The sequence below is a fragment of the Platalea leucorodia genome, assembly GCF_965183815.1.
Source record: "Platalea leucorodia genome assembly, chromosome: 12".
In the NCBI taxonomy this organism is placed as follows: Eukaryota; Metazoa; Chordata; class Aves; order Pelecaniformes; family Threskiornithidae; genus Platalea; species Platalea leucorodia.
In genome coordinates, this window is record NC_138834.1 from 1,655,003 (window position 1) to 1,676,590 (window position 21,588).

Below are 21,588 nucleotides of genomic sequence, written 5' to 3' on the forward strand. Positions count from 1 at the left end.
TTAAGGGGGAAAAAAATACGATGCCATGTCACCAGAATTTGTTTGTCTCCTGGAGGAAAGATGCTGAAAGTCTTGCTTCAAAGGCTCTGTGTGGGAATTATGTCCTGAAGCCCGGATATTCTCCAGGGCTTAATTGTGCTTATTCATAGAAACACTAAACTTTATGAACTGGACAGCAGACCTCTAAATTTGGCTCTTTACTGTGGAGAGGGTGTTGGGTTTTGTGCACTCTGATTAGCAACACTGAGCACAGACGTGCACTTTGGAATAATTAGTAAAATGGACAGGAATTAAAGCAGGCTTTGCTCTGAACACAAACGAGATGAGCTAAACAAGTCATCTTTCTATCTGAATTTCCCGCTTAAGTAAGGTTTCATTTTGTGTGGTGTTGGGTTGTGTCATATGGGGTATATCTTCTCTCTGTCTCCCCCATAGAACTTCTTTCTGGTCTAAAGTCTACGGTAGCAGACTGGGGGATAAAAATCTCCATCTCCTCCCATATTATCTTGCTCTGCAAGCTGAAGAAAACAAGACTGAACAACGTAGTTAAACCAGCAAGAGTGAGATTAGGTTACTGCCTCACATGCGCTTTTGCCAATCTCAGAGAAATCCGAGTCCAGATATCTTTGTTACTAATATTATCTATGTTTTGGAGGTATCCTTTGCCTTTTTTTTCCCCAAACAATAGGGATGAGAAATTAAATTTTAAAAATAAAACTCAGATTAACATTATGGTAAGCTATCTGAGCTTGTGTGAAAACAAACTATTGTTTAGTTGGCTTAAGCAAAAAAAGGTGCTTTTTTATTTGGTAGGAAAGCAGTTAAGACTTCAAAGCCAGTCAAAACCAATGCGTACTGCTGCCTTTGCGGACTGCCTTAGTTTGCAGTCCTACCTGTGGAGAACCAGCAGTGCAAGAGGGTCACAAAAGAGTTTGAGAGGGCTTTTTTGTTTTATTTTTCTGCTTTAATTGGAGATAGATTTATAGGGGATAAGATTCCTTAGTAATATTTCCCTTTTAGAAAGCTCCCATATGAGTGAAACTGGAAGGGTTTGTTTGGGTTTTTTTGAAGAGCTCTACCTTGAAGGAATATTTTCTTGTTTCTGGTATTACTTAGGATTTATGTATTAGGAGATTTTTTTTTTTCTATACAGGTTTCATCATGACATCCTAAATAAGTGTGCAAAAAAGCTGAAAAGAAGTATGATTTGGACAATGCCAGTAGCATGCTTTGCTGTTGTCACAATTTTGTCAGTGTTGGGACAAATTGGGAAATGTCTTCTGTTCAGAATTTTATCCACCCAGAAATGCACTGCAAATTAATTTTGAAACTTGCTGCTGAAGGGAAATTAACAAAAAATACCCAATGTGAAAATTAAAATTTTTTTTGGGTAGCGTTAACAGATAAAAATGTTGAGTGACTTATTTTTTTAATGGAAGTCATAACATTTAGACATGTAAGAATATAACTGCCTTTTAAAATGTAAAATAGCTCCATGAGACTACTTCACTATCTGTACATGACATCCTCTAGGCTCCTTAACTAACATTTGCTTTGTTAGTGAGATGAAACAAGGGTTTGAAAACGAAACACAGTCATGGTTTGGAAGAGCAATTGTTATCGGTGAACTTTGTTTCCTGGAAAACTAAGACCACAGAGCTGATAACTTTTGCTTTGAAGTATTGAAGCCTATGTTTCAGGCAGACGTGCAGGTCCTATTTTGAAGGATTTTGATGATCAAGGATCAGTATGTATTTCTGTGAGCTATCTCCAATTTCCATCCTGCTTGAAAGCGTGCACCTTCCTCCAGTCTGTGCTTGAAAAATCATGAAAGAACCACAGGCTGGAAAGCAGCGAAACTAATCCAGATTAAAGAGGCTGCAGTTTGGGATAGTTGAGGGTCTCCTTACTATGGGAATTCCCTACCCAAGTGCAGAGGCTGAGTAAAGTATCATTACAGTACTCACAATCTTGTGGTTGCTGACCCAATATTGGAGGATTTTAATCTAACATAGAACAAATACCATCATCACCATCCTTCATATCTCTGAAAGCAGCAATGTGCTCAGTATCTTTTGTGTTTGATTCTTGCAGGCACTTTGAATGCGTATCTCATACCCCGTATCCTGCTTTTGAATTTGCAGTGCAATATCATAAGACTTCGTCTTTCAGTGGAAGAGCCAGCTTTAGGATGAAACCTAGTAAAAACTTCAGGGTTACACTCTGTATCTAAACCGCTTTAGAGATCAACCCAGCTGAATTCTAATTTATGGAAGAAAGCTTCCCACACTGCATTTGCACTGCACACATTTAGGAAGATTTGGAAGAGTTGATCTTGAAGTGTCATTTAGGCTGATTGTTCTGTTTCCATGAAAATTTTGCCTGTGAGAGCCCTTGAACACACACTAATGAGGAAACAGGTGAATAGAAGTAGACCGCAGAATTCTGAATCCACATTGTACCATATATCAAGAGACTAAACTTTGTAATTTAATATATTAAACGACTCTATCCAAGCCTCTTCACAGTTCAAATTTGAAGTTCAATATTGTGGTGCTAGCCCATCTTGAATCATGTGTCCATCAAAAAATTAAAGGTCAAGAGGGCCCCAAACTACCAATCACTTCCTTTTCTGTTGGGAATCCGTGTAAGATGGCTCTCATTTTTAGTATCGGACATTGGAGGTGGGAACTGGAGTGGGTGAAGGGATGGATGTCCTTGCAAAAAATACCAGACAAGTGACAGTGTTGTTCCACCCCTGCATCAGGACACGACGGTATATAGCTGCCACGGAGTCCTGTACAGCTGCTAGGTGAGCAGTGTCTGAGTCAACGTCAATGCTGTGGTATTCCCCTTCTGTACCTTTTTATTAAGCACAATTCTTTGCACAGAAGTGATTTTAGCAAATCTAGGAGGATTTGGGAACTTTCCCCTTCCCTGCCCCTTGGCTTAAGGCTGTAGTTCATCTGAAAACTGAAAATGCCGTTTAAAAAAAAAAAAAGAAAATCACAAGCCTCTGGGACAGGTCACTAATCTGTCCTCAAGGAAATGGCAGTGAGTGAGGGGCGCGTCTGTCATCTGGGCAGGCAGGGGGGAGAGGGCTGTGAGGGCTCATCAACGGCTTGGTTAATGGCAACATACTGAACTGTCAGGCAGGCTCACCAGGGACACGCTGTTAATTTGGGCAGGCAAGCGCTGCCAGGCTGCATTGTGTAGAGTTAAGCAGTGTGAATAGAGCCCGTAAGCAAAGCTGCTGGCATCTGCTTTTGTGTTCCCTTTGGACGGCTGTCCTCCGTTTTTGACTTCTTTTCCAGTCCAAAGCGGCCACGTGGAGTTTTGGCACTGTTAGTGTTGCCCGAAGGTTAGTTATAGGTTGCAGAAGTATCTAACTTGTGCTGAGATGAGTTACCCGGCTTCTCAGCTGTTTTTTGCATACATACATTTAGTCACAGTGTCAGAGCCAGAGTATCAACCCGCTACTTCTAGTGACTTAATTAGAAATGGATTAAGCCCTTTCTCTTTAAAACCCAATTTGAAATGCTACAGGTATTTTCCTTATTTTCATTGCTCACATCTGCTAGGTGCTAGCTATATGGCAATTAAAGTTTGCATTTCTTCTCTACTGTCAAAAGCTAACCTTTTTCCCCTCCACTTCCCACAAGGCAGAGGGTCCTGCAGGTGGTTTTGGAGGTATGACAGTATGTGCCTTATAAATGCCCTGCAGTCCCTAGAAGAGCTCGGTAGTGAGCTGTAATGTTACGGACTGACCCTTTTGGGCAGAGAAGAGGGAGAGCAGTGTTTGGGAAAAGCTGCCACGTGCAACCTAGCCGGACGGGTGGCCTGACTCCTTGTGTGATGGACCAGAGTGATTCCTCATGTGATGATTATTGTAAAAGGTTGAGCAAGGGTAAGAAATTGTTTCCATCTCATAAAGGGAACAACCAGATTGTCTCAATGCTGTCTCTCCCCAGCATGCGTCAGAATATACTGTTAATTTAGGAGCTGGAACCCAACGGAGGATTTTCTGATTCTCTACCATGTGTTTGCCTTCGTGACTCCAGTTCCTCTCTCATCCTTTGGGGATGTTTTTCCCTGACATCTTCAGTCTTATTAAAACTTATTTTTGTTTCTGCCTAGTCTTCTGCCAGGAAAAGGCTGAAATTAATAAGTTTCTGGTAACCATTTTCTACATTTTCACCTGATTTATCTGATTACGTTAAGGCTGGGTCAAATACTCCATTAAGAGTTTCAGATGCTGTCAGAACCGGAGCAGAACAAGGGTTCCCAGGAGATCGACTGTGTGTGCTTGCATGAAACAGACTTATCAGGGAATTGGCCTGCACAATTACCTTGCCAAGTGCTGCGCAGCTCCAGCACTTCTGTCACTAAATACCTGGGCTAATCATTAGTTGTGAACAGACGACGTTCTCCACCTGCTGTGTCAGGCTCTGCTATCACGCTAGGAGGCTGCCCTCCTCCCCAGAAACGAGGAATTCTTGCCTGTGCCTATTCAGATAGAGGGTTACCTATTTAATGCAGTGCCCCTTTTAGGGAAGTAAAAGAGTGGTTTTCCAAGTGGAAAAACAGTTGCTGTGTGGGAGGGAAAACTTCTTGCAAACAAGCACTGAGTTTCCTCATTTTCCTTTAACCGGGGGTTTCTATTAGAATAAGGCTGGAGGAGGGAAATTTGGAATGATTCTGGGAAGCTTTGACTCAGGAAGGGGAGAATGATTCATGGATTTTTATTATTGTTATTTATTAACGAGAACAGACCATTGGACCTAATCTTTTATTTATCTTTCTCTTTGAAAACTTAAAGCGCTTATGCAGTGACCCCAAAAGAGTTTGTGGGTTTGAACCAAGGTCTTTCAGCATAAAAGCATAAATCCCAGCCGTGGGAGCTAGCCTACAACCACTTTACGGTAGAGTTATTCCTATTACCTTCATACTTAATAAGTATTTTTATAATGAATCCTCAGTGCATCCCTTCCCTGTTTGTGAAGTGGGGTGGTAAGTTGTTCGTGGGAAATGGGGGCAGCAGAGGCACTTTACACAACTGAGATCTGACAAGCGTTGAGACTTGCCACTTCGTGTTGTGATAATGGTCAGTTTATCGCTGGTTATTACTGGAGTCTCGATGTAAGAGTTTGTTCTTTCGAGAGTCATTCTTTAGTTTTGATGCGGAAAAATTGATTACTGAGAAGAGCGGCTTGTTTAGTAGCAATGTTTTTTCTTCTCCTTAATTTGGAAGTGAACATTTACTTCTCAAAAAATAACTTTCCTGTTAATAATCAATATATAAGATCAATCACAAGGTGTACATTACAAAGAAGTTTTTAAGCTCCAGCCTAACGTCATTTTAAGGACTATGAGGTGATTTACATTTATTTTTGTATTCTGCTACTATGAGGAAAAGATTAGTGCAACCTGAACTATGTTTTAATTAAACTTTGGCAAGAGAACTTAAATGAAGGAAAAATCAAAACTTGACACAGTCTGTGTCACAACTGTAATTTCATTCTTGTACTTCAGAAGATAATTAACTAGATGGGATAAAGCAAACATTAGTTATTAACTTATTCCTTAGGTAAATTCGTTAAAGAATCAATCAAACTATATTCTGTCCAGTTTATGAAAATGGGAAGGCCCTTGACTGTGGCCACATAATCTTATCTTTTCCACTTGTGGTATCATATTGTGAAGACCCCTACACCCCTACTACTTTTGGGTGTGCTGTGTCAGTGGCTGAGAGTCAGGGAAGCTCCCAAGCTTTTACCTTACTCTTAGCTGGAACAAACATCTTCATCATCCTCTTGAAAAATGTTGTTAGCAAGGCAGTCTCATCATATCTATGCTACTGGCTTGAATTTTGCTCGTATTGTTGTCTGTTAAGCTAGGTGGCAGCTTAATCTCGGCAGAGATAGAGAATGCATGCAAAGACTCTTCTAGCGAGAAAAATTACATGGAAAGGACAACCAGCCATTGCCACAGCAAGTATAGAAATTTGAACTTAGATCTGTATTTTACTGCACTGGGAAAAACAGAAGTCCTCAGCTTCTAGAACTGCAAAGCAAACACTTCTGACCAACTCAATGCCTGTCCCAGAAGGATTTCTGTATATGAAATAGGCTCAAGAAAACTGATTTATGTCAGTAGCCATAATAAACACATTGTGCAAAGTTAAGAAGTCTCCAGGGCTTTGGATAATCAACAGAAGTCATAATTAAGTTCAACCCCTGGCAAGAATTTGTCAGCAGTTACAGACATTTAGTTGACATGTAAGAAATCCTCTAAGGCCACCAGAAATAATTTCTTGGTTCATGCTTACTATTGCAGTTGGAACTTTTTTTTGCTTAAAGGTCCAAAGTAATGTCAGCCACATGGCAGTGGATGAGATGTGATAAGGCATCAGAAATCCATCAACAGTTTCTTAGCAAAGCTGCAAAATAAACTCTTTAAACTTCCCTGTAGTCAGTGTTTATGCCTGCGATGAACTTGTCCTGTGTCCTCTCAGGGAATCTGGATAACTGTTTTGATAGAAATGAGATATCCCCTGTCAGGATTATTAGTACCTTCCAAAACTGAACTCAGAAAGTGAGCCATACAGTCAAACATGGGAGTGTAGGGTTAAAATACAAGGAGAGGCTGTGTAGGAACAAACGTATGTCAAACATAGGGTATTGGCTTCCTCCTAATGGGCTTGGACTTTGCAGTCCATTTAAGTTGCCAGAATTGAACACGATATACAGTTTGTGGCTTTTGTGTCTTATTTCTTAATGTAATATATGATGTACAAATCATACGGTACAGCAAAATATGGGGATCTGTAGTTACCCTACCAAGTGGCCTGTGGCCTGTCTCCTGTCCTTGATTTGACCCCCTGGTGTTCTCCTTGGCTATTCTGATCTCCCTCTCCAAATCAGCAATCTCTGCATAAAGAAAATGAGCATCAAGATCAATCCCAGCAAGAAGGATCCTCATAATGAGACTAAAGGCTCAATTTCATGGAAAGATTTTGTCAGTCAGCAACATGCTAACATCCACAGTCCAGGCAGTACATCCCAGAGATCGTTATTAAGGAGTGTGGTTAAAAACTATTTCCCTGGGGTGATTTTGCTGCTTGGGCAAATCTCTCACAGGTGCAATCTATTAGGAAGGCCAGACCACGTCTTATAAACAAGCAAGCAAGAATGATCCAAAGAATAGGCAATGATGTGTTGCTTTGCCAGCAGGGAAAGTCCAAGAGAAGACTGTAAATGTTAGTAGAAGTAGAATTCGGGGGGAAGAATCCATAGTCTATAACGGGATTTTTGAAAGGAACTATTTATTCTGTACCAAATTTTCCACTCTGCAGAACTGGTAGTTTAAGAAACAAACAAATACCCAAAGAAAAACTCAAGCAACCTAACCTGGTTATTGAGTGAATGTTGCCCTCATTTTGTATAGTGTAGGTGGGACTGACAATAGATTTAAGTCATCTGCTGTGCAACGTGATTTGCTCTGCCATAGCCAATTCCAGCTGCAGCAGCCAACATGGATTGTTCAAGTCGGGTGACAGCAGCATTTGCGATCTGAGATGCAGCTCCCTTTTTTCTTTTTTCTTTTTTTTTTTTGAAGATGATTGAAAGAATCAAAATTATAGGAATCTTCCTCACCTGAGAGGCACAGAGTTAGGTAAGTAGATATTTTTGCAAATTCTCTTAACGCCCCAGCTTCAGCCTGACAATACAACACTGATATGTTGCTCTTCTCTCCTAGGAATGAGAATTCAAGATCCAGCAAGAAGGTAAGCTACATAGTTAGTTATAACAAATTCCACATCCATTCCAAAAAGAGATTTCCTAGAAATCCTTTCAATCTGCAATTCAAGTATTCTTTGAAGTCAGTTCTCTTGCAAAATTTTCTGGTCCAGTTTTATTTTTCTGTAATACCTTAAAGTACATGTAGAATGTGATAACTTCTTCTTTTGTTTCCTTGGCTAAGGAGAATTCAGTGTGTATTTTTGCTTTACCCCACTATTATGAGTGATTCATCTTGCCTTCCAAAATGATTACATGTCCATCAGTCCAACCGCAAACTGTTTTTGAGAACTCCTTGCCACTGTTACATATACTGAATAAATTGAAGCCAGACTATCTCAAATACACGTTTCTGTGACACGATAAAATGATTGCTAGGATTATAACTGTCTGTAGCTGGAACTGAGAGCTATTTCAGCATTGAGCAAATAAATCAACCAACTGTTCCCCGCCCCCCTAAAACCACTAAAAAGTGTATAACCAGTATTTGATCTTTTTCTGCAGGATCCAGAGGAGTCTGCAGAAGCACCCACCTGAAACAGTCCTCTCCATACTTTCCACCTGTAGCCTCATGTGCCTCATCTCCGAATCACTGCGTTTGGGCTTTCTCCTGGCACTGAGCTAGTCTGCTTGTTGTTAAACATTTTCCCATCTGTTTTTGGTTCCACGCTGGATTTCTCCTGGATCCTGAAAGCAGTGAATAATTTTGAAGGAAAATGACCGACTGAAGCAGAAGACAATTTGAAGAGTCGTCCACATGTTATTGCTAAATCCTGGAAGCCTCCTTTCAGGATTAATGGTTCCTTAGTTGCTCCGATAGCCAGGGCTAGCAGCACTCTGGTAGGCAGAGCAGATCTCAGGTGGCCTCCTTGGCTCTGGTTTTGCCTCAGGTTGTTTTCACTTCTCTTTCCTCAGAGACATATTTCCTCCTCAGCTACCCTTCCTCTCTTACTCATGTGGTGTTGCTCTTCTGTGCAATTATACATAATTTAAATCACAGTTGCTCTGGTTCCACCTTCCACTATTTGAGTATTAAATTTCACTTTATTTTTAATCAAACCACATCACGTTTCTTTTTGGGGTCACGGAAGCATGTTTGGCATGTTTAAGTTGCCACTGTGAGGTTCTTCTCCAAACAGAATTCAAACCATTATGTTACAATCTGTACCAGACCCTTCCTAGCAGCTGTGTTTATACAGCTCCTAGCAAAATGGGTCCCTGATTAGGATTTTTGAATAGCTCATTCACTGAAAAAATGGTGTTTTGAACCAGCTAAAGCTATTTTAAAAATTGGGATAATATATGATTAAAAGTTTTGGTCTGAAGAAACGTCAGTGGCAAATTTTAGGCCCAAAACATCACCACCATTAATATCACAAAGACTAAGTTACGGGAATTTAATTGGGCAAGAAGTGTTTTTCTTGCTTAAAAAAATAGCTGAAAAATTCATTTGTCAGAGATTGAAAATTATATGTTCAGAGTAGTCACCCAAAATGGTTAAAGTTTAGTAAATTATATGGAACTGAGGGCAGGTTCTTTATCTTGGAATTTTCAAGCTACAGTAATTTGGGGGCAACTTGATCCAGAATAAGAAACTGAACATTAGAGCAGTTCTGGGGCTGCCTCACACCTATCCAGACAAGCTGTCTGAAAAACCAAAACCCCTCCTCTGTGCGGAGTGCCACTGGTACACGCTACAGACCCTGTGTGTTGGACGGGTGGGTTGGAAATAGCCATTGCCATGCCAGGAAATCTGGTTAGGGGGTTGGAGAAGCGATAATTGGTGTGCCAGCAGCAATGCCTCCTGGTGTGCACAGAGCCCTACCGGCTTGCAAAGTGTTGAGGCTGGGAGGAAAAGGTGCCTCATCTGGGCTAGTCCCCACTGTGGAGCTAGCAGCTGCCTTGCCAGTATTCTGCAAGTTTGGTTATGTGCTTTCTTGCTGCGGATACTGGCATTGAACAAAAACAGTAAGCATGCATTAAGGCAGGGAAACACAAGTGCTGCTTCTGCTCCATTAAACTGGAACACATGATTAAAGGACCAAAAGCTACTTCGGCTGACAAACTCCGTACTTAAATGTTTTTTAAATCGTAAACTAAGAGCAAAGATTTATAACTTTGTGTCATGATCCATAAATCTAGATCTCCTCTTGTCCTTTTACTTTAGACAAATGGCTTGTAGAGGAAATTGTAGTGGTTTGGATAAGTCTAGGTTTCAGCAGTCAGCCCTCTTAGGTCAGACATGTAAGAAACATCTGTAATTGTTTGAGGAATCTGGCAGACGATCTTGAACTTAAATCACATTTTCCCTTTGAAAGCTGGAAATGTCCATGTATAAATTAGACATGCAAGCCACATACCTCTGCACTTGTGGAATTAGACAAGGTATCAACTTGCTGTTACCTTGCAAATGCTCCTGCAAGGTAAGAGCAAGTTGATACCTTGCTATAGTAAGAGACCAGCTTAAGGTTCTTTAAAACTGTGTACCTTTTTTGTGCCCCAGAATAAAATCTAATAGTTTTAAGGGGAGTTGCCATTAAATGGCAGGCTACTTCGGTGTTCAGAATTTGCCACTTGGTTTGGATTTTGACTAAGACTAGAATCAAAAGATTCTTTGAGTAAAATTATACAAACCCTCCTTTGCAGGCAGAATTGCTAAGTTTTGTGCATCGTTGCCACATACTGGGCCTCTCGGTACATTTAGCATACGGTTGTGCATCGTCTGTCTAGAATCATCTCATCCTGTAATCATGTGAATTCAAGGCATATTAAATTTAATCCTGGTTTTCAGGATTATACCCTGCAAATTTAAAACTGTAGAGTATAAGAAAGGCATAATGTTCCTGGCTGCTCATTATAAAAAATGAGGCCCAGCTCATTGTGAAGTAAGTCAGCCTTCGGTTCTGCCACTGAAAGCAGAATTCGGTAAACAGACTTCAGTGGGAGATTCAAGCTGATGTCTGGTGACCTTTGTCAAGCAGAACAAATGATTGCTATGTTTGCTAGAATTGTATTAGTGCTGGATGCTTCTGATACAGCCTGAGCAAATGAAGTTTAAAAGTCTGGCTGTCTATCAGCAAACTGCCTTTTGATGGAGTCCACAAATGCTGTAGCATAGACCCTCCAGGCAGGAATTTGAGGCCCTGCTTTATTTGATGCCAGGTCCTCTAATAGTTTCAGAAAGTGATTTTGTTTGTAATAGAAGAGCATGATGAAAACAGGCAAAATCCTGAGTAATGTGTTAAAATCAATTCCCGTGGGTGAGATTCCTGCATAGCATGTCCTTTGGGGACACAGTGGTTGTCTGAACAACCTGAGGAAGAGGCTGTCGCGGGGATGCTGCATACAGGCTGCATCTCTCTGTGTTCCAGCTCAGGAGTGATGAAGAATAGCTACCAACTATCTAAGCTTAAACCAGCTCTTAGTGGACAAAGAGCCAAAACCAGGCAAGAAAACCCACAAAAAAAAAGAAAAGCCAAAATTTGCAACTATTCCTTACCTTTTTTTTTTGTATGAATAACCTATAAGAGCTAAAGACTATATTGATGATTTGAAGACTCATTCAGAGATTCTGACCTTGACCCCGAAATGCTGGTAAGTTTACTGTGGAAGTCTCCTTGGTAGCTTCGCGCTCGAGGATGTACTAGATTGCTTCCTAGCAGCATTTAGTGACCAGTCTTGTGTGATGCCAAGCCTTTCCGTGTTCAGCACCCTGCTTTTTTTGAAGGACAAGCTTAGTTGGTTGTCAGAAGTCCTTCTGAGGCAGGGATTTTTACTGTGGAGTGATTGAGAATCACACTAGAGGGAATGAAGGTGGGAGAATTGTCTCCCTTGAAGCCATTCCTGGAATAAAAAATACCTCTACTGTCTTCAGTGTGTCGCTACTGTAGCCCCATGGAAAACAGACTTACTGTTTTCTTGCAACACTTTCTGCCGCCTTCTTTACTCTTGTTTTCCTTTCTGTCCTCTGTACTTTTTCCTTGCTGCTCTGTCTTCTACATTCAGTATCTCTCTCTGGTTTCACTTATTATTCCTTTACACACTTAATCCGAGGCAGTCAGTTCTAACTGCTTTATTTTTGCCTTTACTCCCTGGGAAACCTCCACATCCTTCCTGTTCCCTTCCCAGGGCTTTTTTGCATGCCAGCACTGGCACGTCTTAGCCAGCTTCAAGCCGCCCTGCTCCTTCAGCCAAGCAAGTAGTTGATAGCAAGAGACTGGGCACCCAACCGGCCTCAGCTGAATATTTCCCCTTTGGGATATTCCCAGGGGCTACTGCCATGCTCGATGCAGCGTGGCCCAGTTTCTCTGTACGTGGTGGGGGTGGCAGGACGGGTTGGCATAGAAAGTGCAAAGCAATCTGGCATCTTCCACAACTGCAATTTTTTTTCCCCATGAAGAACATAGGTTTCCTTTTCAGGAAGATTAACCTGTTTGGAAGATGTTTTTCACATCTGCAGGGGAATACAGCGTAGTATTTCTCTTGCAAGCCCATCTGAACCACTTGGAGAAGTTGCAGTGAGTATGTTAGAGCTGATTGGCAGTTGTCAGTCACTGGTTATACGTCTTCAATGTTTTTCTTAGGCAGGCTGAATTGCCTGATACAGCTCTCTGGAATGTAGCGGGAGGCAGTGCAGCATTTTCATTTAATTGCTTGTGGAGATAGCTGCAGGATTGTGGTGTCAGAAAATATTGCTAAATCTCAGGGGATTTCTTGGCATTTTGTTGCCACAATAAGGTCATAGTTGTCACAGTGGCGTAGTACAGCCACAGAATATATGTACAATTATTTATGCAGCCTGAAAATGTAGTGCAGTAATAAAATACTGTATTTACGTATCTGTGACTTGAATTCATTTGAGTCTTCTAATGCTACTTTCGTCCTTTGCTGTATTGTTTAAATGTGTATTTCTCATATTTGAGATTTATAAAGATGTTAAGAAGAGTTTTATGCTGTCAGTCTGGTCACATTTTGCAACCAGTCTTAAATATGATCCTGCTTGTGGGTTTGTGTCTCTCAGCTGTCTTTATTACCTAGGCATTTCAGTTTTGTAAATCCATATTTATAAGGAATTTCTTCCACAGTAGAACTGCCATTGCATTGTTAATACCAAGATGACAAGCGGCCTGAAAATGAGATGTCGAACAAATATAGGCAGTTTCCACTTGAGTTTTTTTGACTGTCCTGATGCCCAGCCAGTCCATGTTGTGGAGCATGTGCAAAGTAAGATTAATGCAGTGCAGAGCTGCTGCTGAATTACAGGAAAGCGGTCACTTGAGACAAAAATGAGGTTGCTGTGCCTCCACCCCTCCCCTAGCAGGTCAAAAGCTAGCTTTGTTCGAGAACGTAAAGGTATTTGCTTTTCTGTGTGTCATAGTTGAGACCTCCTTGCTCCGGGATATGGTCACTGTGTGCAAAATATGAGCCTACAGCAGGAGTGGATGTTTCCAGTAGAAATTATCTTAGTTGCACAAGTGTGAAAAATGCTTTCTCTGTATTGTGCTTTTGAAGATCCTTTTCTCACGCTATAATCTTTGTGTCTATTCCTCTTGTCTCCTGTGAGATGTTTCAGTTCAAGCATTATGATTAAGTCAGAAGAGCATTCATCCTGTGAACAATATGAAGAATGCTCCCATTACCCTCTTACCTGTATGCGTGGGATCAGACCATGAACTCTTTAGCTGAAAGCATCCCTGGCAGGTTGCTCATATGCACAGTCATTCTGGCCCAAGCAGAACTGCTTGCATAAGTAAAAAAAACTCAATGTGATCTTGCAGTGCTACTTAGCAAAGTCATAGGCACATTGGTCATGGTCGAGTATTACTGGAGGAGCTTTCCAGGTGCTGCTTTGTGCTTTTACTATTTTCATTTGTCATGGCCTTGGTGCCTTTCACTTCTGGGTTTGTTTTTAGCAGGAGCTTTGTTTCTCTGTTATGATACATTTGACAATTCTCTGTTTTTTCTCCCAGAACTTAAACTGGAGAGAGATTTTTAGTATGTCTTGCAGAACAGATCTGAAATCTGAGCTAATCAGACTAATCTGATAAAATAGGTTTTAGAATTAATCTAACACCAATCTGCTGCTCTGTAAAAAGCATACATAAGCAGTATTTATTGTCTGTAGCCACAGGGGGAGGGCGGGAGGGGGAAAGCCCTAATGTAGGATGGCTGCATTCAGCTATGGCAGCAGCAAAGAATTTCCTAAGAACACTGCATGTGATAAGCACGGTCCAGCATGTTAGCCTAAATTTGCTGATAAATGTTTGTGCACAAACCCAGCCTCTCTGAGAAAGGAGAGATTGAGCTGAAAATCATCCTTGGGAACCTGGAGGATTTTTAAGGTGAATGGGGAGAAGAGGAGGAAAAATGTGATTTTCAGGCTGTAATGAAAGATGGCTTTGGAGGACGCGTGCATGTGCAAGGAGCCTGAGGGAGGAAGTGGAAGATAGAAAATTCAACGTCTTTGAACGCTGACAAATCACTGGGCTACGCTTAATGATCTGACAGCGTCTCCTCACTGGCTGCATCAACATTAGGGCTATTCATCACTTTCATAAATTCATAGCATTAAGTAACACAACTTTTCTATCAACACATGTTTTTTCCTGCCTGGTGAGCTGAAGAGCAGCTTCTTATGGTTACTTCAGCAGGGGAAGCACACAAACGAGCAGGTTGTACTCTGTTTCAGATGGTGTGATTTATGTCTCGGAACCATTTTTGTCTGCCACAGCCATTTTGAGCTTGAGATGTTGATTCCAGAAACTGTTATTTTGCTATTCATCATCAAAGGTTTGGTCAAAGGTTTCCTCTGATCAAAATATTTGTCTTCACAACCCGCTTACTGAGACGTGCCACTGTTCCCTTTGATGCAGTTTAGGAATGGCTAAACGTAATAAAACATACAAATGGAAAGGTTTTCATAAAGATAGCATTTGTTTTGGGAAGCAGTGGTATCTTTACCATTTCGTACTGGGAAGCAGCTATGTCATCACACTTGTTGGGAGACAGCTGCTGGATGGACCTGATTGTTAGAAAGCTATTTTATAAGAAGCATCATTCATCGCACTGATCCACTGAGAGGCCTTAATCCTGCCAAAAATAATGGGTATACTGTAACATCAGCAGCCATATTGAAATAAGAAATTAGAGGCTTTTGGGGTTGGATTTCTTCATATTGAGAATGTTTCTGTGTGAAGGTCTTGTTGATGGTTTTGGTGGTGATGGTAGTTATATTGGTCATTCACATGACTTGCCATAGATGACAGCTTTTGGGACCAGGGAGGACCGTCCAGTGCTTATGCTGTTTAGCGTAAAGAAGATGCTTCATGTATAAAGTGACGAGATTTTGTGGTCGACTAAACAATGTGTGGAAAGAGGGAGAGCAGGACTGGAAGAGAGGGGATTCCGTTTGCAAATACATAGAGCCCAGACCCTGCTGGTTATGGTATGGAGTTTCTGTCATATTCCTCTAACACAGTGATGGTGAGAAGTCATTCAGAAGCATGTGCTGATTTGACCACGCTTATGAGCTTTCTTGTTTTCACTGAGTATATTTGCATACCCAAATTTCCCTAAGGGAGACCTTCTAAGCAGAGTTTAATTTAAACTTTAACATTTGCCAGAATAAAAATGAATGTTGTATAACTGATCACAAAAACTACAGTTCATGCTCGAGTACAAGTATCAAAGAGAACTTTGGCATAACTAACACAGTATCCTATGCAAATATTCATAGTTGAAAAGGAATTAATCCCTTTCCAAAGGACCAGCACAAATCTTTCAATGGCACATAAGCCTGCTTTTGAGGGAGCAGGTGCTTCGCAAGCCCTGAGGATTCAGATTTCGAAACAATCTGTACTCTGCATTGATACAGAGATGCAAATATTTAAAAAAAAAATCCAAACTCTTATTCTCTTATAAATTTCCTATAGGTTCTATATTTTGTGAATTTAGCTGTAACTTACGTGGCATGCAGAAATTCTGTAAGAACAGGACTTTGATCATCTCAGCCTGGAACTGGACAATATCAGCTTTAAGTTGGGATAGAACAAAGCTGTAATTGATGTTGGCCAGGTCTCTTTGCCAAGCTGCTCATTTTGATCATTCATAGCAAGAGACCCTTATTTTGTAAAAATCCTTTGGTTGGTGAAGACAGCAGACAGGTTCTATTCTGTCCTCGGAGAGGGTGGCATGGTGCCAGTGTCAGCAGCCAGCAATCCTAAGTGTTGTGTTTAATCACAAGATTAATTTTTCCTTTCATTGGCTTTTCCTTTCAATATCACCAAGCATGACATGTTGTAAAACAGTAACACTAGTTGAACAAGGGTTGGCTAGCATCTCGAAGCCCCCTGGCTATGTTGATAGCAAAATGAACATTTGGCTTGATGTGCAGCCAATAGAGACTCCCAGGAAACCAAACCGGGAAAACAGACTTGTCAATGAATGGGCCACGTGCCTGGGGAGGAATTAGGGAAGAGGAAGCAAGATGCGCCTGCGTATCAGAGCTATACTGGGGCTCACGTTCTTTTTTTTTCCTTACACATTTCAAGCATCTGCAGTTTCAATAGCATGTCAAATGCCTGAGTTTTCAAGCTATAGATCCAATCCATTAATGGTCTGTGGTTACATTGGGATGTATTTATTTTAGCCTTAGGCTGGCCATATGCAAGTTAGCTTCTAAAAGGAGACGTTAGTAGATCCAGATGAAGTGAAAGATTTGTACTCATCCTGCTGAACACAATGACTGCAAGAGGTTGTGCTTTGCATTGAATCGTATAGGAAAAAATGAGGTGTTTTTTTTTTCAGAGGGATGATGCTAGATTCAAAACTGTTTTATCCTCAGAGTCTGCAGCAGTGACTGGGTGAGCATCCCTAGTATGCTATGCCATCATGCAGAAATCTGGTCATAGGTAGGAATGCTTGTGGTGGAGAAAAAGGCAGGCTTCGTCTGTCAGCGCCTGTATCTGCAACCAACCGTGTTCATTCGTCTTCATTCAAGGGACTTCTGTGGTCTTGGAATGGAAAGTTTAGCAGAGTTTGGTGTGAGGGCAAGGCTGGATAACTCTCTGCTTGGCAAAGTAGGATATGTGAGCTTCCAGAAGCCTGCATTTTGAGCGTTATTAAATATTTTAAAACTTAAATGACTATACTCCTGTCTTTGTACAGATTATATTGTAACCTATGAATGTTATGCTCCTAATGGTCTGTGCTGCCAAAGACAGATTATAGCACTTTACTGTACATACAGGAAGATAAGTGTACCTTCAGGGTAATGTCCCTTTAAATTAAGATTTCTGTTTGTGGATTTGGCTCATTTTACTGATATCTTCAGCATAAAGGCACAGATTTGCATGAACCATTTTCAGCCCAAGTTGCGCTTTATTAGCTTTTCACAATCAATAGGTAGGGCAAACAATAATCAGTTAATCTACTGTATGAATAATACAGCTGCTAAAAGATCAAGGACCATTGCATGGTACAGTCAGGTGCTGGTGCTAGTTTGCAAGGCTGGGTTCCCTTGAAAGCAAAGGTTTCAGATTGCTGCCTTGACTTGTGGTTGTTCTTAACGCCCATTTTACAGGAGCTGCCTGTCAATTCTTTCTTCTGCTGGAGATCCCTCTGCAATGAAACTGTTCTGTGATTGATAATCTTGTGAAAAGATTTCAGTAACTCGAAAGTAAAAATCCACAAATGGATCTCGTGTGCTACGGTTGAATGTCACTTTTTTCAAATAGACACCATGTGGCAGCTCTCAAGGAAGTGGCCTAATTTTTTGTTTGAAGGATTAAACGTTTAAGCCCCCATTTCCAATCTCATGCCCGCTCGCTCAAGGAGCTGAGACCTGAGGGTGGGGGGATTAGGTACGGTTATGCATTTATGTAAATATGAATTATTGACTGGAAATTGCAGGAGGAGACTGCAACCAAACAGCTGTCTTTGCAAATTTAGTATTTATTGCAGAGTTAAACAAAATGCCTTATTGTTTAGAGCATTATTTGCCTTGGGCATTGGCTTAGACAGTCGCGTTGGCTGAAAAGAATTTCCTAACTCCCTTTGCCACACAACAGAAGATTAAGTAGATAAGAGCAACAATTGGCTGTTTTGATCTGGCGTTGACATATGTTCCAAGCATCTAATTCATGATCCAACTGAATTATTTTTCTCTTTCATGGCTGCAGCACTCTACTCCTCATTTACCATCACTGCCACTTACGCTCCATCAGGGGCTTCTTTCTGAGCTTCCTTTCTGGTCAAAAGCGAACAACTTTAAAAGATTCCTGCTGCACAGCATGTAAATTCTTTATGCACAGGGAGTGTTCCTGACATGTTAATAGTATGCAAAGTCTTTTGGAGTTACGAAAACGCTCCGTTGAAGGAAACAAGTTCAAAGCAGAAGTTAGAGGAACTGCATGAGAAAGCTTTCGTATTCTTGGTAGACAAGAGCTCAAAAAAGTTGTGATGCTACATGGTGACGGTAATAAAAGTTGGAGACACTGAACTACAGAATATTTCTGTGGAGAGCACTCCCCTGAAATTTCACTGGCTGTTCTCATGCACCGTCCCACCGTCTGCTGGGAAAAGGCTTCGGATCAGCAATACAAGTGGGTCACATAAGTTTCCTGCATCTCGCCAGGCCCCCAGGCAGCTCTAACCAAACCTTTTTCAAAGTGCTTACTTGGTTTCTGAATAGAATTTATCAGCTGGCATGGAGCAGTGATTTAACTAGTTCAGTTCTTGATGCAATTGGATGTTGTAGGAAGAGCTGTAAAAGCCCTGCTTTCCTTTCCATGTGCTGCTCTGCAGAAGGGGCCATCTGGTCCAGCAAGGTGTTGGTGCCAGCGTTGCTGGCCATCTTCTCTAGAAGGCAAAGATGAGGCTGCTGTCTTCCCTTTTGCCTAGGGCCGAGGCCAGCTCCAGCTGGTGTTCAATTCCAGCTGTGCTGGCAGGTCGTTTCTGATTCCCTGAACTTGGTACTACAATCCTGTTCATGTCAGACCTTTGTTCAGAAGGAAGGAATGCACTGAGACACAGGAAAATCCGTCTTCCTGTGTGCTTAGGTAGAGGTGTGGGTTTTATTGGTCCGCATGCTAAGTGGTGTGATTTGGCTTAAATGTAAATATGGAATGGCCCCGGAGCCTGACACAGTGGAGTTGCAGCTATTGGTTGCAAAAGCTTTGAAGGGCCAGAGTTCACAGTCACATTAAGACAGCATAACTGGGAATATCTGGCAGCTGAGCACATACCTTCATTTGAACTGTTTTCTTCTCACACAGCTGCAATGGTAGGAGATGAGGTAGCACAAAATGATTATAATACCGACAGCGCTGTGTTTCTTTAGGCTTAATTAGTTCCTGCGTTGTGAGCATCTCAGCAGTCTGCAAACACTGCAGGCATGGCCACTTTCATTGTTTCAAAGAATGGTGTTTCAACACGCAGACCACCTGGTGACTGAGAGTTATGGAAGATTATGAAGAACCTTCCACAGTGCAGAAGGTGCTGAGCAGCTAACTAGCAGAGTGGCTTCAGTTACTGAACCTAAAATACTGAAGGGAACTGCCTAAATAGGCTTCTGCATCTGCATTGCAGATTTGCACTGATCTAGTAGATCGATGTTAGGCTTGGCTATGCTAATGCAATTTTCCTACTGGCCTGCAGTTAATTACCCAGTGCTGGCTGGCAGCATCCACCTGTAAGGTTGCATCCACTCTGCAGAAAGGGGATGCTTAAGGAACAAGACATTTCAAGGTGACTCTCACAGTCTAGCCTCCGCTTGTGAGCAGTATGATACCGGAGAGTTCATGTAGTACTGGAGACAACTTAGCAACAACTGATTGACTAGAATGTGACAGCATGGAAACTGAAAATTGAGGGGAAGGTAAAGTAACACGTTATTATGGTGCTGTATGGTTGCCTTTCACTGAATATACAGAAAATGCCATCATAAAAGACAAACGTAAAACATGCCTTTCCTATTTACTAGAAAAAGGACTTTGTGCCTACTGAAAAATCCAGAAACTTCCAAAATTCAGAAGTTGCCAGAGAGATAATAAGGAAATGAATGTGTCCTTTCTGAAAACCTTTTTCGATCCAGAGGATGCAGTTCTTATTTTGCCTGTTTGCCTTCACTAACTTCTGTGGAGTCATGCTGGAGTCAGCCTAGATGTCAGGCCAAGCACAACTGTTTGTAATAGTGTTTGCACACATGGCAAGGTGTGGTGTAAGACGTAGCTTTCAACACAAAAGCAAATTACAAACAACAGAATTCACTAACAGAAAAAAATGTTGTGTTGGTTTGTTCAGCCAACAACTTTACTAGTTAAAAAAAATGATAATGCCTGAACAAACCCTGTCCTTTTCAATAGAGGTTATCGAACAAATCTTGCATGTTTTTATCAGGCTGCAAATCAACTTGACAGAGTCATCGATTCCTAAAATTTCAGATTAGGTGATCACTGCTGGACTCAAACTCGTGCAGGACGCACTAGCACAGCCACATGGGATTGGCACCTTCACCATTTAACATGGCTCTGGGAGGCAGCTGCAGATCATTCACTCTGTCTCCTGAGTCACAGTTTAGGAACCTTTAATCCAAAACGAATGCTGTAAATCGTCCCCTGTGGACCTGGCGAAGTCATCCGAGCTGAAGACGGATGGGAAATTACAACAATTTGCAAGAGAGATGTTTCAGAGAGGTTCTGCCGTTTGTGATTTGTACTCCTAACTCGGGGAGGGGGAGCTGGAGATTTAACTCTCTTGCAGACAACTGCTCAGAGCCTGCACACAGAGTTTCACTGGAGTTTCCCGAACTCAGTGTGGTATGTGTGCATCATGGGGTGGTGGAAAAGCAAGTCACGCTGTCTCTGGTCTGTCACCCCGGGCTTTCTTCCTGTTTGAAGGGAGCTGAGCACTTTAAGTTCTTTTCTTTGTCGCTGGTTGTGCTGTCGTAAATGAGCAACACAGATTATATGTCATTTGAACAATTCGACGCCTGCGTGTTTGTGAAGGCGAGCGTTCGGAGTAGAGTGGAGCACGTAGGAAACAAAATCCTGGTAGAAAGTGAGTCTGTTTCTCCTTGCCTGCTCCTCCCCGCTGCTGCCCAAGCAGCCTTTCTGCCAGAAGCGCACACCCAGATTGACTTTTAAGAAGGGCGCAGCTTTGCCGAAATGGTTTAACTACACAGCTGCCACGCTTGCCGCACCCCGTAGGGAGGGGTGGTGCAGAGCCTTGGGTGGGAGCACACTCTCTGGACAGACTCTTTGCTTTTTCTAGGTCTATTAAGATGTTCTGTATTCACTTTAACCCCTTCCTTGTCTTGCTGGCACAAATTGTGACGAATTTAAAACATTTCCAGTTCAAGGCTGTGTTCTGCTGTCTGGGCATCTGTTACTACTCAGAATGAGGATACTTGCATGTTCTTGCTGGATGTGTTCACCGTATCTTTAGCATAACCATATCATTATCTCTAGCCTTTTTTTCCCCAACATTCACAAAAAGTCCCTGGGAGACCAAGGCCATGGTTATGTGAATTCAAGAGAAGCAAGGAACAGTAAAGGAGCTGCTGTGTGTCAATTACTACAGACACAAGGCAGATGCGTTTTCTCATCTTGCACAGTTAAGACAACTGACATGGAGCGTTTGCTTTTCTTTTTAATAACCTTTTCAAGGAGGGCTATTTTCTGTATAGCCTTTGCAAGCACAGAGTTTTGCAATTCAGGAATACTAACAAGTCTTAAGTAGTTATTAATTCAGCAAAGATGATTGTTTTTGTTCGTGGCTGGAAGGGATTCAT

General features: G+C 41.6%; 1 protein-coding gene across 3 annotated transcripts in view; it reads left to right on the plus strand.

Annotated features, from left to right (window-relative positions):
- ZDHHC8 (zDHHC palmitoyltransferase 8) overlaps positions 1 to 21,588 on the plus strand; it is a 118,842-nt gene that overhangs the window by 54,681 nt on the left and 42,573 nt on the right. Inside the window, exons 2-4 of one of the 3 annotated variants that reach the window (XM_082325338.1) lie at positions 7,618 to 7,674; positions 7,759 to 7,786; positions 8,304 to 11,393. The exons of the other annotated variants lie outside the window; for them this stretch is intronic. The gene's annotated coding sequence lies outside the window, so the exon portion shown is untranslated. The remainder of the gene's footprint in view (positions 1 to 7,617; positions 7,675 to 7,758; positions 7,787 to 8,303; positions 11,394 to 21,588) is intronic. 3 annotated transcript variants of the gene reach the window in all.